We start from the raw sequence: 15,216 nt of genomic DNA, 5'->3' as shown, positions 1-15,216 counted from the left end.
TTTTTCTTTCAGAGGGAAATGGTTATTCTTTGAGGCTGTAAGAAAACTAGTGGTTTCTTGTTCTGAGACAGAGTTCAGATAATTGTGTTGTAATGAAATATGCGTTAACCTATATCTGATAAAGGAAATATCCTAGGCAACATAAGGTTTAGAAGGCAGTTAACTACTAATTTTCTGCTTTAAATTGCTTGGGGTTTGCAAAAAACTGAGAAATAACTACACTGGGAATCTTACCTGTCTCTGAAACTGTTTGGATTAGAATAAGTTAGAAATAAATCCTGAGGTACTAAAGATATTTTAATAGCGTGCATTTGAAATGGTCATGAAGGGAGAAAGGGGGACACCAATTACACGAAGGCACCAAAGTTTTAAAGGTTAATTGCTTTTCCCATCCCCCACCAGGCCGGTTTAGAAAAAGATATTGTTCAGCTATAATGAAAGAGGGAGGTAGTGGAATTTGAACAAAAGCAGCACAGCATTTACTTGCAACTGGTCTCTGTTCATATGCTTCTGTCACAGCTACATAAGATGAAGAAAGACAGCAGAGATGGTGTCAACCGAGAATTTGGTTTGCCTTGACGCACTGGAAAAATTGTTCAATACTGGTTCATCTCAGCAAAGCTATTACCCTTTGAATGCTGGAAAGGTCAACTGGGGTTATCTGCTGCTTAAGTACTGGCTGCACAAATTCTTGGGAGGGAGCTTAGCTCTTGCACTGTTCCTTCTGAAACAATGATATTTGGGTCTTTGTTTATGAATCTGCCTGTTATGAGTCAATCCTTTTCTCTGTCCCCATTTGAGATGGCCTGTAAACAACTTCCCAGATGGGCTGACGTCCCACTGTTGATGGAGGCTCTGGACGAATATCCTTTTGTGTTACTCTGACAGAAGAGGTGCGTTGTACAATTTCTCCACTTGCACAGCAGTGGATAGGAAATTAAATGGACCAAGCTGATAATACTTCTGAATCCAATGGAAGTCAGCGTATTCTATTTCCTCTCTCTCTCTGTTGCTATAATTGAATACTTCTGGAGGGCTGCAGGTGAGAAAGATGATAGATAAAGTATAATAAATACTGTTAGCAAGAAATATAAATCCACTTACCTAATCACTAGGCTGAAACGAGAACATTTCTGGATGGCATAGCCTCTATCTGATAGTGTCTTCTGCTGCAAACTGGTACCGTCATTTAAATCATGCTTGAGTTTCCTCATTAATAACATGTTTGTAACAATAATAAACTGCCCTTCTTGGCATTTTGTATTGTGGAGGTTACTTTTTTAAATCTGAAAGTACCCTGTTTATGGCATTGTTAGGGAAAATAGTGTTTGTGCAAGGTACAGTGAGATATTACATCTGGCACCCTGTTAATGGCTTTTAAATCAGGTTCTGTCTGTTTGACAAAATACTGCTGATCTGAACTTTTCACTGTTGATCAAGTTTTGGAAATAAGTAATTGTTAAGTTAGTCCAGTTTACATGGGTAACGTCACCAGGATCCGGTCCTCATTGCATTTAACTGCAAACTACAGCAGTGATTAATAATACAGATTGCTCCTTAATGTCAATAATTCATTCAGTTTGAACTGTTATAAGAGTGGCTTTGGCATTTTGATAGTTTTTTGATGTGTAAGAAACCAGAGGGAGACAGTACTGACCATTAAAAACAGGGTATTATTGATTGCTCTAGACTAAACAAAAATGGCATTTAATTACCAGAAAATTAAGTCTTAGCTGGTTTGTTCTGATCCTCAAGTATCATTAAATGAGCGTAGTTGAAACCGGAGCTTTTCTGAGTGTTGACTAACATATCTACCAATACACCTTATTGTTCTCTTTCCTGGGTGAGAACTAAGCAATGCTGAGGAAGAAATTCATTGGAATGCAATCATAACTGTTTCTTTTTAATTAGAATTCAGTCTTTCTGGCAGTATTATTTTTTCTGGGCAAATAGTTCCCTTAATCATAGTTCTCAAGCACATTAGATGATTTTTTTTTTCAATCAACTTTACTGTGAGAAAATCTAGTCTTTCCTTGTCAGGTCAAATATGTGTTTTCTGGTAGATAATCATCTATGTCCTGAACTCATGATCCCTACTGACATCCCTGTTCTCAGATAGAGGAGAGATCTTAAGATATAAATGGATCCTGAATTGTAAGAATTTACCTATTTGGAGTTGATTTGAGGTATTTAAAAGTGCAGCATATGAGTTTTCCTCTTTAGCCACTTCTCTTTCTGCATGAAGCCTTGCAGTGTCCAGTGCTGATGTTCCAGTTTTCCACTTCAAGATGTCCTAAAGGAGTGGAAGTAAATAAAACAGAAGTATCTAGAAATATTTATTATAGTATAACAGTATATTCATGCAACATGTTTTTTCTCACTTGAAGCTGTAGGCTTTTTGACAGGGAGTAATCATCTTCTAAAACATGTTTGTCCATCAAGCTGTTGTTCAGTGGAAAAACTGAATTTGGAAAAACTGATTTTGACGTTTGGATGAGGTCTTCTTAGTTAACACTGAGATTCAAAGAGGCATTCGTAAGTTGTATGAGCTCATATTGAATTATTATCAGTTCAAGGTGTGCAGAAATTGTCTGTGCTATCAATAATACCAGTGTGTGAGATAATTCCTGGTACCCCTTTATCTGTGATCTGCACTACACCATCTGAGCAGTCATCCTTTAATTGCTTGGGAGTACTTTAAATTTCAGTAAGAGTTCACAATTAGGCACCTCCTGATCTTTGAATTGGTGCTCTTCAATTCTGCATCACTGAAATAACAAGAGTGAACAGCAATCTGCTAAATTATGCTTTAAAGAGATGTAAATTTGGCTTAAACCTCTATTATTTGTCAGCTGAAATCAAAGCCATGCTTCTCACCAGACTTTTGTGCCATTGCAGTGTTGCTGGAGCTCCAAATATAAAAGCATGGGGAGCCTGTGAGAAACTTCCTTAACTGGGTTTCACAGCATGCAGAACCTTTAATACACTGACATATGCACAGCTCTTACTTCATTGCACAGGGAGCTCAGAACAGACCTTCTGGGAGAACCTCAGCTGATGCCAGAAATCTGGATGCGCCTGACTCACATTAAGAAACAGCACAGAATTATTACACACTGCAAGCAGGATCACGTTTTTCCACAGCACTGGGATTGGTCTGCAAAATGCCACCATCTCCTGAAATGAACTAACTGCGGCTAAAAGCAAATCTCTTCCCTTGCCGTGACTGCTGTCAATCACCTCTTCTTCTGACTGCAAGAGGCATTACTTCCTCTTGGAGCAGCTGCTTTTCTCCATGTCAGCAGAATAGTGACAGGTCACGGGTTGAAATTATTGCAAATTTTACATCTATTTTTGCCACTTTCCAGCCTAAGTTGTTTCAACACCTTTGATTCGTTTTTCAAGGCTTTGTGTGAAACAGTAGATGTGATGGGATCTGCAGGATAAAGGTCGCTGCAGCACTTTCCTTTAAGAAAAAGTTGAAATCTGCAGCAGGTGTCAGTTTAAATAAACAGTGCAGTTGCATTATTTTTTTCCTGAGGATTTGGTTTGGATTTGCAACAGATTAATGATCATCCAAGATTTTAAAAACTGAATACAGTGTAATGCTTTCTTTTTTGTGGACTCAGTGTAACCACCTTGCTTGTCCTGAAGAGCGGAATGCCCACTGAAAGTCCCATCATTTTAAAGTATCTGTCATTTGGTCTCCATAATCTTTGGTCTTTCCTGGAAATTTTGGCCTGTATGAGAAGCACCCCACCTCCAAATTCAAATGTTAATAAGGGGAGAAAACTGTAGCCCTGAGAGAGAAGAGTGATAGGATGGTTTGGTGGTATGAAATGCCTCTAAGGAACAAATCATGGATTTAGGCTCTTTCGTGTACATTTTCTGGAAGTGTTTTAAACATAAAAAAGCCTTGGAGACAAAGAGTCCTTAATCAACAGGAGATATCTATGATTAGCCATGGCTGAAAATTTTCTGAGAGTGGTTTTTCCATCTGTGAATACTATTGAAGCAACACTGAACTGAGATGCTCCACAAGAATGTGTGACTGCTGACAGTCCCAGAGGACCACAGAAATGCTTTGGTTTGAAGAAGCCAGGACATTTCATGCCAATGCCAGCATAACAACTTCCATTTTTCTGCAATATATTGTGTAATAGATGCAAACAGTAAAGTCAAAGGTAGCCATTTCGATACCACTTTTAGAAACAAGTATTTTCTTTCATGAGTAGGGTATCAGAAAATGTCATTTTTTGTCCCAGTTTGGCAAAATAACAAAGTGTCCAAACCTCAGCACCTCTCACTTGACAGCATTTTCCTTTTTTGCTCAGGCCAATGAAATTATCACATTGACTTTCTGCTCTGCCATCCCTATATGGCAGTTTGCTGGAGGTACCTCGCTGTTCACAAGGAGGAATTTGAGGGAAATTAAAGGCACTACTTTCAGATAGGTACACCGGGATATTTCCTGCCTGAAGGACAGGTCTGAGAAGACTTTCAAGGCAATGGTAATACAGTACTACAAAATGGTGTTTCAGCAGGAGCCACGCTATGGGCAGGACTAACACCGCCTCAGGAAATGCCATGAACATAACCATGCAAGCAATGTGCCATGTGGACGGAGAGCAATCTTGCAGAAACCTGTGACATAAAAGGGCCCCCTGAGGCTGTGCTTGGTACCACTGTTAGCTGCTTAATATATGTGTGAAATGATGAGTGTACTGAAGACAGCCAGGGCCCCCGTAGGCTCTTCTGGCTGCTCCTGGCACCAGTGAAGCAAGACAGAGGCAGAAGCATCTCAGGAAACATGCCTGCCCCCCATACCTCATGCTAGAGCTGCTCCTGGTTTAAATTAAGTTACAGCTTAAACTGCATGTACTACATATTAAGTGGCAGAAGGAATTGAGGCAGCAGGCTTATCTGTATCCTGCATATAGTAATAGGTTTAGTATAGATACTGAGCATTAACATCCTGAAATGTGCTCAGACACACCTCTGTGGGATACTACTGCTGGCAGGGGGTTCCAGCGCAGACCCAAACCCTCTGCATGTCACAGTGCGGTGTGGTGCAGAGAGGTCCTGAAGGCTGGGGAAAGCACTGGGCCACCATAGGGTCCTGTGCTCAGGAGCGTGAGCCAGCTCCCTCGGGGCTAGCTTGGGCACCTCTGCAGAAGCAGATCTAAGTCGCAGCAAAAATAATTTGTCGACTTGCATGTTCTTTGCTATTAGTAATAAACTAACAGGGCATCTTCATTACCACATATTTTCTAGGGTGGGAAGCAAACAAAGAATTATGTGTTTGACATGCAGGATTACAAGTGCTGAGAACTAAGCTTCTCTGGGCTTTGTGAAGACTAAGGGTCCTCCAGCTTCCCCTCCAGGCTTTCCCTCCCTCCTTCAAACTGGCAGTTTCTGACCACACATTGTTGTACAGTAACAAGACAACTAGAATTGTTACTTGTGAAGACAATATCTCTCCTTTCCTTCCTGTGAAAAAGCCCGAGACAGAGGGGAAACTTGCTTACTTATGCATGTCCAGCTGATAAATTGACCTCGCTTTTTATGGGAAGTAAGCACGCTTCTTCCCCTAGGGAAACCTAGGGGAAGACACAAGTCTTTGTGGACATTTTGCCATGGTTTCTGCACACCTGAAATTGGATGATCTCACTTCATATTTAGCTATATTTACCCATATTTACCCATATTTAGCTCACTTCATATTTAGCTACCAGATGCCATCTTTAAATAGATTATCTTCAGCCAGATCAATAACCAGAAATTCCTATCTCTGAACAACAAGAAGTTTCCCTGTGGTCTTTCTGCCTTCTGTAAGCAAGGCACTGCCCAAATTTGCTCTACAATTGTTCGCTTGTGTAGTAATATCAGATAGGGACTCAGAGTTTTTTATGATTTTCAATATTAGTTTATTCTCTTATGTTGAAGCACTCATAAGAATATGGAAGAGGAGCTTCACTTATTTCATTGTTGTAGTGTAGTTTAGTGACCTATTTATTTTCTGCTATTGCTTATATCCAAATGATAGCAGAAGGAATGCCTTTTACTTTTTCCCTGACTAAACTGCACATATTTAGCAGCGGCAGCTGCTATCACAGTCAAATCACTTAGCGACAGTGAAAAATCTTGTCTGATATGAACTAAATTCTTGATGCAAATTAATTGCTTACATTGAAACAGGGTTATGCACAATGAGAATGACTCTCTTTGATGATTAAAAATACTCCATTTGCAAGCACCCTTCCTACAACCACTCTTTTGATGAAACAAGGCCATTCAACCCTCATCAGAAGAAAGTGAAAATGTCAGTAGAGTAACAAATATACAAGAAATTTCGTCTGAGGGAATGGGAATGGCATGAAGGACAGATCTTATTCTTTTAAAATATGTAGCGCTTGTGCGTTTGCAGTTATGTTAAGATTGATTTTTGCCTGGGTAGTTGCGGGTTCTTGTAAGATTGCTGCCAGACAGAGATACTATTCAGTGTTAGGACTATGGACATCTTCTGTTTTCTTGCCTTTTTGCTTTTGTTGTTTTTGTTGCTGTTGTTGCTGTTGGTTTTATTGTTTCTTTTTCCATCTGCTAAATACAAATACTAAGTGTCATTTTATCATTCTCTCAAGCCTGCTATTCTCTTTTTGAGTAACTGTGGTCTCTGTCCTTTCCTTCACCTTTTTTGTGTCTCAGATTCCTGTAGAAATTGAAGGCAAAATTTATCTGCACTGTTGAAGCTATTATGGGAAGGGAAGTATCTGCTTGTTCAGTCTGCAGAAGAGGAGGCTGAGGGGAGACCTTATCACTCTCTACAATTACCTGAAAGGGGGTTGCAGAGAGGTGGGTGTTGGTCTCTTCTTCCAAGTGATGAGTGACAGGATAAGAGGAAATGGCCTCAAGTTGCACCAGGGGAGGTTTCAGGCTGGATATTAGGAAAAATTTCTTTACTGAGAGAGTGGTGGAGCACTGGAAAAGGCTGCCCAGGGAAGTGGTGGAGTCACCATCCCTGGAGGTATTCAAGGAATGTGTGGACGAGGCATTGTGGCGTATGGTTTAATGGGCATGGTGGTGTTGGGTTGATGGTTGGACTTGATGATCTTACAGGTCTTTTCCAACCTTAGTGATTCTGTGATTCTGTGTGATTCTGTGAATTATTCCACATATGCTAAACAGCAATGTGAACTATTCGAACAGAACGGTTAACACTCAACACATTAATATCACCCCAAGCAAACACTAGTAAATCCTATCTGAGGCAAAGGAAGGTCCTATTTCTTGACTGTAGCTCTACAATAATAGCCCTCCAGAAAACAATAACATGATTGAGAAGTCAAAATATAATAGTAACTTCATGCCTTTGGGAAATTATTTATCCTTTACAGTTATATCATAAGTAGGCCTGGAAGAATAATGATAAATTATAATGAACATTTGAGAGATATCTTAGTGGAAGTTTTCTCAGGTGCATCCATACCACTCTTTACCTTTTTACAGACAACACTTCGAGTGAGCCTTGGTTCATTACTGAAAATCAAATTGCAGGCTTATTAGCAAGATAACCTTAGCCACAAAACAAAATGACTGTGACAATGGAATAAAATTCCTTTGGGGCAAAAAGACTTAAATAGTTCAATAAATCCTTTACATTTAAGTCAATTAAAGCTACAACAAACTGTCTATTTTATCCTCCCTTTTTGTCTTTCAGTAGGAGATTTTTCTTTTTTCAAGGTGCAGGAAACTGAAATTCCCTCTTTGTCTCCTGCCACAGGAACTGTTATGTGTGTCCCTTTTACGCAATGTCCAAATGTCCCACATAAAACCACTTCTCCAGACTTTTCCAGAATTGTTTCTTGTAAAGACGGTATTTGGAAATTATTTTTAAAGTTATTTTTGGGAGGAGGCCATATGGAGCAGTATTAATTGTCACCTCTCGAAATTACCAGAGACATTTGGGACTTTCTGTCAAAACAGTGGAAAAATAAGCCAGTGCAGGTGTTCACAGGAACATGCCTGACACCTCGTTCCACAGCCCCTGCGCTCACCCAGAGAAGGTGAGCACACATCTGGGCACAATCATGGCTGTTTGAAATGCCTGTTACTGTTGCTGATGCCAGGACTCACATAGAAGACTACACTTGAATATTCATGTTTCAGAAGGCATGTAACATCAAATATTGTTGCCAGCTTTGCTATTCTCTCATATATAAAGTTTTCAAAAAAAAGAAAAAGATAGCTGGAAATGGCCAATCAAAACTGGAGAGCTAAACGTATTTTAGTATTAATCCCTTACTAACTGTTCAAAGCTATAGGAATGCATGTATTTATATCAGCCTAATATGATCAGTGTTAGACCAATTGTTAGTACAAACAGTCTGAAACATTTTTGCTGAATTTCTAGATCTGTGTCCCACAAAACTATCTGGATTCACAATTGCTTGGATGTTCTCCCTAGCAATGAAGTGTCTTGTCCTGGGGATAACAGCTGCTTTAAAAATAATAGATGAGGGATTACCATATCTAATCGTGAATCTTAAAACTTGTTTTGGTCTCCTCTGTTGTATGAAAAACAAAATTGCAATTTGGAATCCAGTTTGAGTCTCTGAAATGTAAATAACTGAGGTCTATGGGGAAGGCAGCAAATAGTCCTACAGGATTAATGATTATACCAAAATCAGTCTGGTTGCAATATTATAAATGATTCTACAGTGACATCAGAAAGTAGCTGGCTTGTGATGCTTGATGCCACATACCTAAAGTGTGTTAGGAAAAACAAGGATGCAAGTTTACTCTGTCTCTGAACTGGAACATTTTTTTCTCAGACACACTCATAGGCAAGACCACCCAGGCACTTACAAAGTCAGATTAAAAGTTACTTTGCAACTGAACAGTAAAGCTTCTGCAGCCTCATTCATGTTGGCAGTTCTTCATCCTTGACCACATCATTTAATATTCACCCATGAGATGGAAAAGATGAATCCTGGTGGTGGCCATGCTGTAGAAGAAGGTGAGGTACAGGGACACGATGTATAAGTGACAATGCCCTACACACTGAATTAACCAAAGCAAGTCTTTGAGGTAACCACTTCATACCCTTTGGATCAAGTCTTTTAAATCTTGACACCTCTGAAAAGTCTCAACATCCTCTTCTTCCAGTTGAGAGGGTGGCAGGTGCTTAATCTTCTGGGTTACAGAGTGACACCATTCCACACATTTGCATTATTAAGAGTTAATAATGTATCATGTTTAATTCTGCAGTTAGAAACAAATCCAAGTTACTCTGAGAACTAAATGAAATATGATGTGCATACAACTCAAATGGCTTCACAGTACAACTGAAACAAGTGGTTGTCCTTAGCAGCAAATTCAGGAGCCTGGTCTGTACACATCACAAGGGATTTGATCAACCACCGAATTTTCCCAGGCACACAACAGGTACCATCTTTGCTACAAAAAGTAAATACTTAGAATCATAGAATAGTTTGGGTTGGAAGGGACCTTTAAAGGTCATCTAGTCCAACCCCCCTGCAATGAGCAGGGACATCTCCAACTAGATCAAGTTGCTCAGAACCCTGTCCAGCCTGACCTTGAATGCTTCCAGGGATGGGGCATCTATCACCTTTCTGGTCAACTTGTTCCAGTGTTTTACCACCATCATCATAAAAAGTTTCTTCCTTATATCCAGTCTAAATCCACCCTCTTTTAATTTAAAACAATTACCCCTTTTCCTATTGCTACAGGCCCTACTAAAAAGTCTGTCCCCATCTTCTTACAAACCCCCTTTAAGTATTGAAAGACTACAATAAGGTCTCCCCGGAGCCTTCTCTTCTGCAGGCTTAACAACGCCAACTCTCTCAGCCTTTCATCACAGGAGAGGTGTTCCATCCCTCTGGCCATTTTTGTGGCCCTCTTCCAGACCTGCTCCAGCAGGTCCACATCTTTCCTGTGCTAAGGACTCCAGAGCTGGATGCAGTACTCCAGGTGGGGTCTCACGAGAGCGGGGTAGAGGGGCAGTATCACCTCCCTTGACCTGCTGGCCACACTTCTTTTGATGCAGCCCAGGATACGACTGGCTTTCTGGGCTGTGAGTGCACCTTGCCAGCTCATGTCCAGCTTTTCATCCACCAGTACCCCCAAGTCCTTCTTGGCAGGGCTGCTCTCAATCCCTTTATCCCCCAGCCTCTATTGATACCGGGGGTTGCTCCAAACCAGGTGCAGGACCTGGTCCCAAAGGTACTGAGGGAGCTGGCAGAGGAGCTTGCCAAGCCGCTCTCCATCAGTTATCAACAGTCCTGGTTAACAGGGGAGGTCCCAGCGGGCTGGAGGCTTGCCAATGTGATGCCCATCGACAAAAAGTGCTGGAAGGAGGATCCGGGGAACTACAGGCCTGCCAGCCTGACCTCGGTGCCGGGGAAGATTACGGAGAGGTTCATGTTGAGGGCACTCCCAGGGCACGTGCAGGACAACCAAGGGATCAGGCCCAGCCAGCACGGGTTCATGAAGGGCAGGTCCTGCTTGACCAACCTGATCTCCTTCTATGACCAGGTGACCCGCCCAGAGGATGAGGGAAAGGCTGTTGACGTTGTCTACCTGGACTTTAGTAAAGCTTTCGACACTGTCTCCCACAGTATTCTCCTGGAGAAGCTGGCGACTCGTGGCTTAGACAGGTACACTCTTCACTGGGTAAAAAACTGGCTGGATGGCCAAGCCCAGAAAGTTGTGGTGAATGGCGTCAAATCCGGTTGGCGGCCGGTCACAAGCGGAGTCCCCCAGGGCTCAGTTTTGGGGCCAGTCTTGTTTAATATCTTTATCGATGATCTAGATGAGGGGATTGAGTGCTCCCTCAGGAATTTTGCAGGCGACACCAAGTTGCGCAGGACTGTTGATCTGCTCGAGGGTAGAAAGGCTCTGCAGAGAGATCTGGACAGGCTGGATCAATGGGCCCAGGCCAATTCTATGAGGTTCAACAAGGCCAAGTGCCGGGTCCTGCACTTTGGCCACAACAACCCCATGCAACACTACAGGCTTGGGGACGAGTGGCTGAAAGCTGCCCCACAGTAAAGGACCTGGGGGTGTTGATTGACAGCCGGCTGAAGATGAGCCAGCAGTGTGCCCAGGTGGCCAAGAAGGCCATCAGCATCCTGGCCTGTATCAGAAATAATGTGGCCAGCAGGAGTAGGGAGGTGATCATGCCCCTGTACTTGGCACTGGTGAGGCCACACCTCGAACCCTGTGTTCAGTTTTGGGCCCCTCACTACAAGAAGGACATTGAGGTGCTGGAGCGTGTCCAGAGAAGGGCGACGAAGCTGGTGAGGGGTCTGGAGAACAAGTCTTATGAGGAGCGGCTGAGGGAACTGGGGTTGTTCAGTGTGGAGAAGAGGAGGCTGAGGGGAGACCTTATCGCTCTCTACAATTACCTGAAAGGAGGTTGCAGAGAGGTGGGTGTTGGTCTCTTCTTCCAAGTGATGAGTGACAGGATAAGAGGAAATGGCCTCAAGTTGCACCAGGGGAGGTTCAGGCTGGATGTTAGGAAAAATTTCTTTACTGAGAGAGTGGTGGAGCACTGGAAAAGGCTGCCCAGGGAAGTGGTGGAGTCACCATCCCTGGAGGTGTTCAAGGAACGTGTGGACGAGGCATTGTGAGACATGGTTTATTGGGCATGGTGGTGTTGGGTTGATGGTTGGACTTGATGATCTTACAGGTCTTTTCCAACTTTAGTGATTCTGTGATTCTGTGATTCTGTGACCTTGCACTTGGCCTTGTTGAACCTCATGATGTTCATATGGGCCCACTTCTTGAGTTAGTCCAGGTTCCTCTGGATGGTGACCCGTTCCTCAAGCATTGTTAACTGTACCACTCAGTTTGGTGTCGTCTGCAAACTTGCTGAGGGTGCACTTGATCCCACTACCTATGCCGTTGATGAAGATACTGAACAGCACTGGTCCCGATATGGATTCCAGAGTGACACCACTCATCACTGATCTCCATCTGGACATTGAGCTGTTGACCACTACCCTCTGGATGCAACCATCCAACCAATTCCTCATCCACCAAAGAGTGCATCCATCCAATCCATACCTCTCCAATTTAGAGAGAAGGATGTTGTCGGGGACCGTGTCAAAGGCCTTACAGAACTCCAGATAGATGACATCTGTAGCTCTTCCCTTGTCCACTGATGTAGTCACTCCGGCATAAAAGGCCACTAGGTTGGTCGGGCAAGACCTGCCCTTGGTGAAGCCATGCTGGCTGTCTCAAATCACTTCCCTGTCCTCCACGTGCCTTAGCATAGCTTCTAGGAGGATCTGTTCCATGATCTTCCCAGGCACAGAGGGGAGGCTGACAAGTTGGTAGTTCTCAGGGTCCTCCTTTCTACCCTTCTTAAAAATGGGTGCAATGTTTCCCTTTTTCCAGTCACCAGGGACTTCACCCGACTGCCATGGCTTTTCAAATATTGTGGAGAGTGGCTTGGCAACTACATCAGCCAATTCCCTCAGGACTCTGGGATGCGTCTCATCAGGTCCCATAGACACATGTGTGTTCAGGTTCCTCAGGTGGTCACAAACCTGATCTTCTCTTGCAGTGGGATGGACTTTGCTCCCCCACTCCCTGCCTTGCAGGCCATCCATTCGAGAGGTGTGGGAAGAGGGGCCGCCAGTGAAGACTGAGGCAAAAAAGTTGTTGAGTACCTCAGCCTTCTCCTCGTCCGTTGTTACCAGTTTGCCAGTCTTGCTCATTGGAGGGGTACGCTTTCTTTGACCTTACTTTTCTGGCTGACATGCTTGTAGAAGCCCTTCTTACTATTCTTTGTGTCCCTTGCCAAGTTCAGCTCCAGCCACGCCTTGGCCTTCCTGACCCCATCCCTCCACAACCGGGCAGTGTCCCTATCCTCTTCCCAGGATACCTGTCCCTGCTTCCACTGCCTGTGCATTTCCTTCTTGCCCTTTAGTTTGACCAGCAGGTCTCAACTCAGCCATGCCAGTCTCTTGCCTTCCTTTCCTGATTTCTTACACCCGGGGATCGAGAGCTCTTGCACTCTATGGAAAGTGTCCTTAAAGATCTGCTTGCTCTGTTCTGCTCCCTTGTCCCTGAGAGAAGTTTCCCAGGGGCTCCTACTGACTAACTCCTTGAACAGCTGGAAGTTTGCTTTCCTAAAATTCAGGGTCCTGACTTTATTCTTTGCTTAACCCATATCCCTCAGGACTGCAAACTCCACCACTGCAAGATCACTGCAGCCCAGGATGCCACCAATCTTGATGTCACCGATTGGCTCACTTGCATTGGTGACCGACATGTCCGGTATCACATCCCCTCTGGCAGGGCTGTCTATTACCTGGCTTAAGAAATTATCCTCGATGCACTCCAGGAGTCTCCTGGATTGCCTACAGCTCGCTGTGCTACTTTTCCAACAGATGTTGGGGTGGGTGAAGTCCCCCAGCAGGACGAGAACCTGTGAGCGCGATGCCTCCTGGCCTTCTGTAGCTGGAGTAAGAAGGTTTCGTCAGTAGGCTTCTCTTGATCGGGTGGCCTCTGCTAAACACCAACCACAAGGTTCTCTTTGTTGCCTCAGTCTCTAATTCTTACCCATAAGCTTTCAACCTGCTTGTAGCTATTTTTCAGACAGCTCTTCACAAGCTATCCATTTCTTGATGTAAAGGGCAACCTCCTTCCTCCACCCCTCCTTCCTCAACTGTCCCTTCTGAACAGCCTGTAGCCATCGATAGCCACACTCCAGTCATGGGATTCATCCCACCAAGTTTCACTAATGGCAACTAGGTCATAGCTTTCTAGCAGCACAGTGGCTTCCAACTCCTCATGTTTGTGGTCCGTGCTGCGTGCATTGATGTAGAGGTACTTCAGCTGGGCTGTCAGACATGTCACCTTCTTAGAGGAACACCCCTTAATTCCTTTGAGGTATTTCACTGGTGTTTCCCTGTTGGCTCCTACTACCTCAGGAGCCCCCGGCTTATCTCCATAAGACTTCAAGTGTGCTGCAGTGTAACCAGCATGCCTCAGAGCAACAGGCTGAGGACCCATGCTAGCACCCCACCCTAACCTTGGCATGTCATCCCACAGCCTGTCACGGGCAAGCCTGATACTATCCCCTTCCACCTTCAAGTCTAGTTTAAAGCTCTGTCAATGAGCCCCACTAGCTCATGAGCAAAGACCCTCTTCCCCCTTTGAGAGAGTTAATCCCATCTGATGCCAGCAGACCTGGTGCTGTGTAGGCCATCCCATTATCAAAAAACCCAAAATTGTGGTGGTGACATGAGCCATGGAGCCATGTATTAATAAACTGGGTCCATCTGTTTCTTCCAATGTCACTGCCTGCAACTGGAAGGATAGAGGAAAAAATTACCTGTGCTCCAGATTCCCTACACCTCTAGTGTAGATGGACTTGTCATCCACATCATCCATTGACCACCCTTCCACATCCACAGCCTCATACCTATTGTACAGAGGCACCTGGGAAGGCGAGGTGGGCAAGGAGGGGGTTCACCTGCCTCCATTCACTCCTTTCCCTGAAGCTACTGCCTTCATCCTGGTGGAGAGGGGATACAGGATCCCCTTAATCTTGGTTTTTTTCTGGTGGCTGTTCCTGTTTCTGTCTCAGGGAGGCCAGAGCATGGTTCCACCAGTCTATCTCTTGTTCAGATTCCCTGATGCTCCTTATCCTTTCTACCTCGTCTTGTAGCTCTGCCACCAGGCTAAGCAGGTCGTCCACTTGGTCACACTCACACAGGTGTTATCACTACTGCCATTTGTTACCAGTGAAAGGCTCTGGCTCTTCCCTGCAGCCTGAGACCTGGATGGCTGCATGTTTTCATGGGAGCTCTGTCTGGGTTGCCACATCCATTCTGGTGAGTGCAGAGGACATAGCTTTCTGCCGGGTGGATACCACTGATAAGCTCCTTCTGAGAGGGTGATGACCGCCAACTGAACTCACCTCTTTAGCTGGTAGGGTGACTACGCCATTCCTGCATGAACGCCATGCCGCGCCCTGGCTGATGTGCCGTGGTCTGTTTGCCCACTCTGTTCGCAGTGCTGCAAGATATATCCCACCATTACATCAGACACTGGATAGGTGAGTGTTGGTCTCTTCTCCCAAGTGACAAGTGATAGGAGAGGAGGAAATGGCCTCAAGTTGCACCAGGGGAGGTTTAGATTGGATATCAGGAAAAATTTCTTCACTGAAAGGGTTGTCAGACA

General features: G+C 44.1%; 1 long non-coding RNA gene across 1 annotated transcript; it reads right to left on the bottom strand.

Moving 5' to 3' along the window:
* Positions 1–968: 968 nt before the first annotated feature.
* On the bottom strand, positions 969–14,983 carry LOC132320778 (uncharacterized). Its single transcript, XR_009484593.1, has 3 exons — positions 14,954–14,983; positions 2,167–2,293; positions 969–1,036 (listed from the first exon to the last, which is right to left on the bottom strand). It is a non-coding gene; the product is annotated as an uncharacterized LOC132320778 (long non-coding RNA).
* Positions 14,984–15,216: the final 233 nt, after the last annotated feature.

Source organism: Gavia stellata, chromosome Z (assembly GCF_030936135.1).
Source record: "Gavia stellata isolate bGavSte3 chromosome Z, bGavSte3.hap2, whole genome shotgun sequence".
Lineage (NCBI taxonomy): Eukaryota > Metazoa > Chordata > Aves > Gaviiformes > Gaviidae > Gavia > Gavia stellata.
Note: the sequence above shows the minus strand (reverse complement) of the source record. Positions and strands in the feature narration are given on the sequence as shown.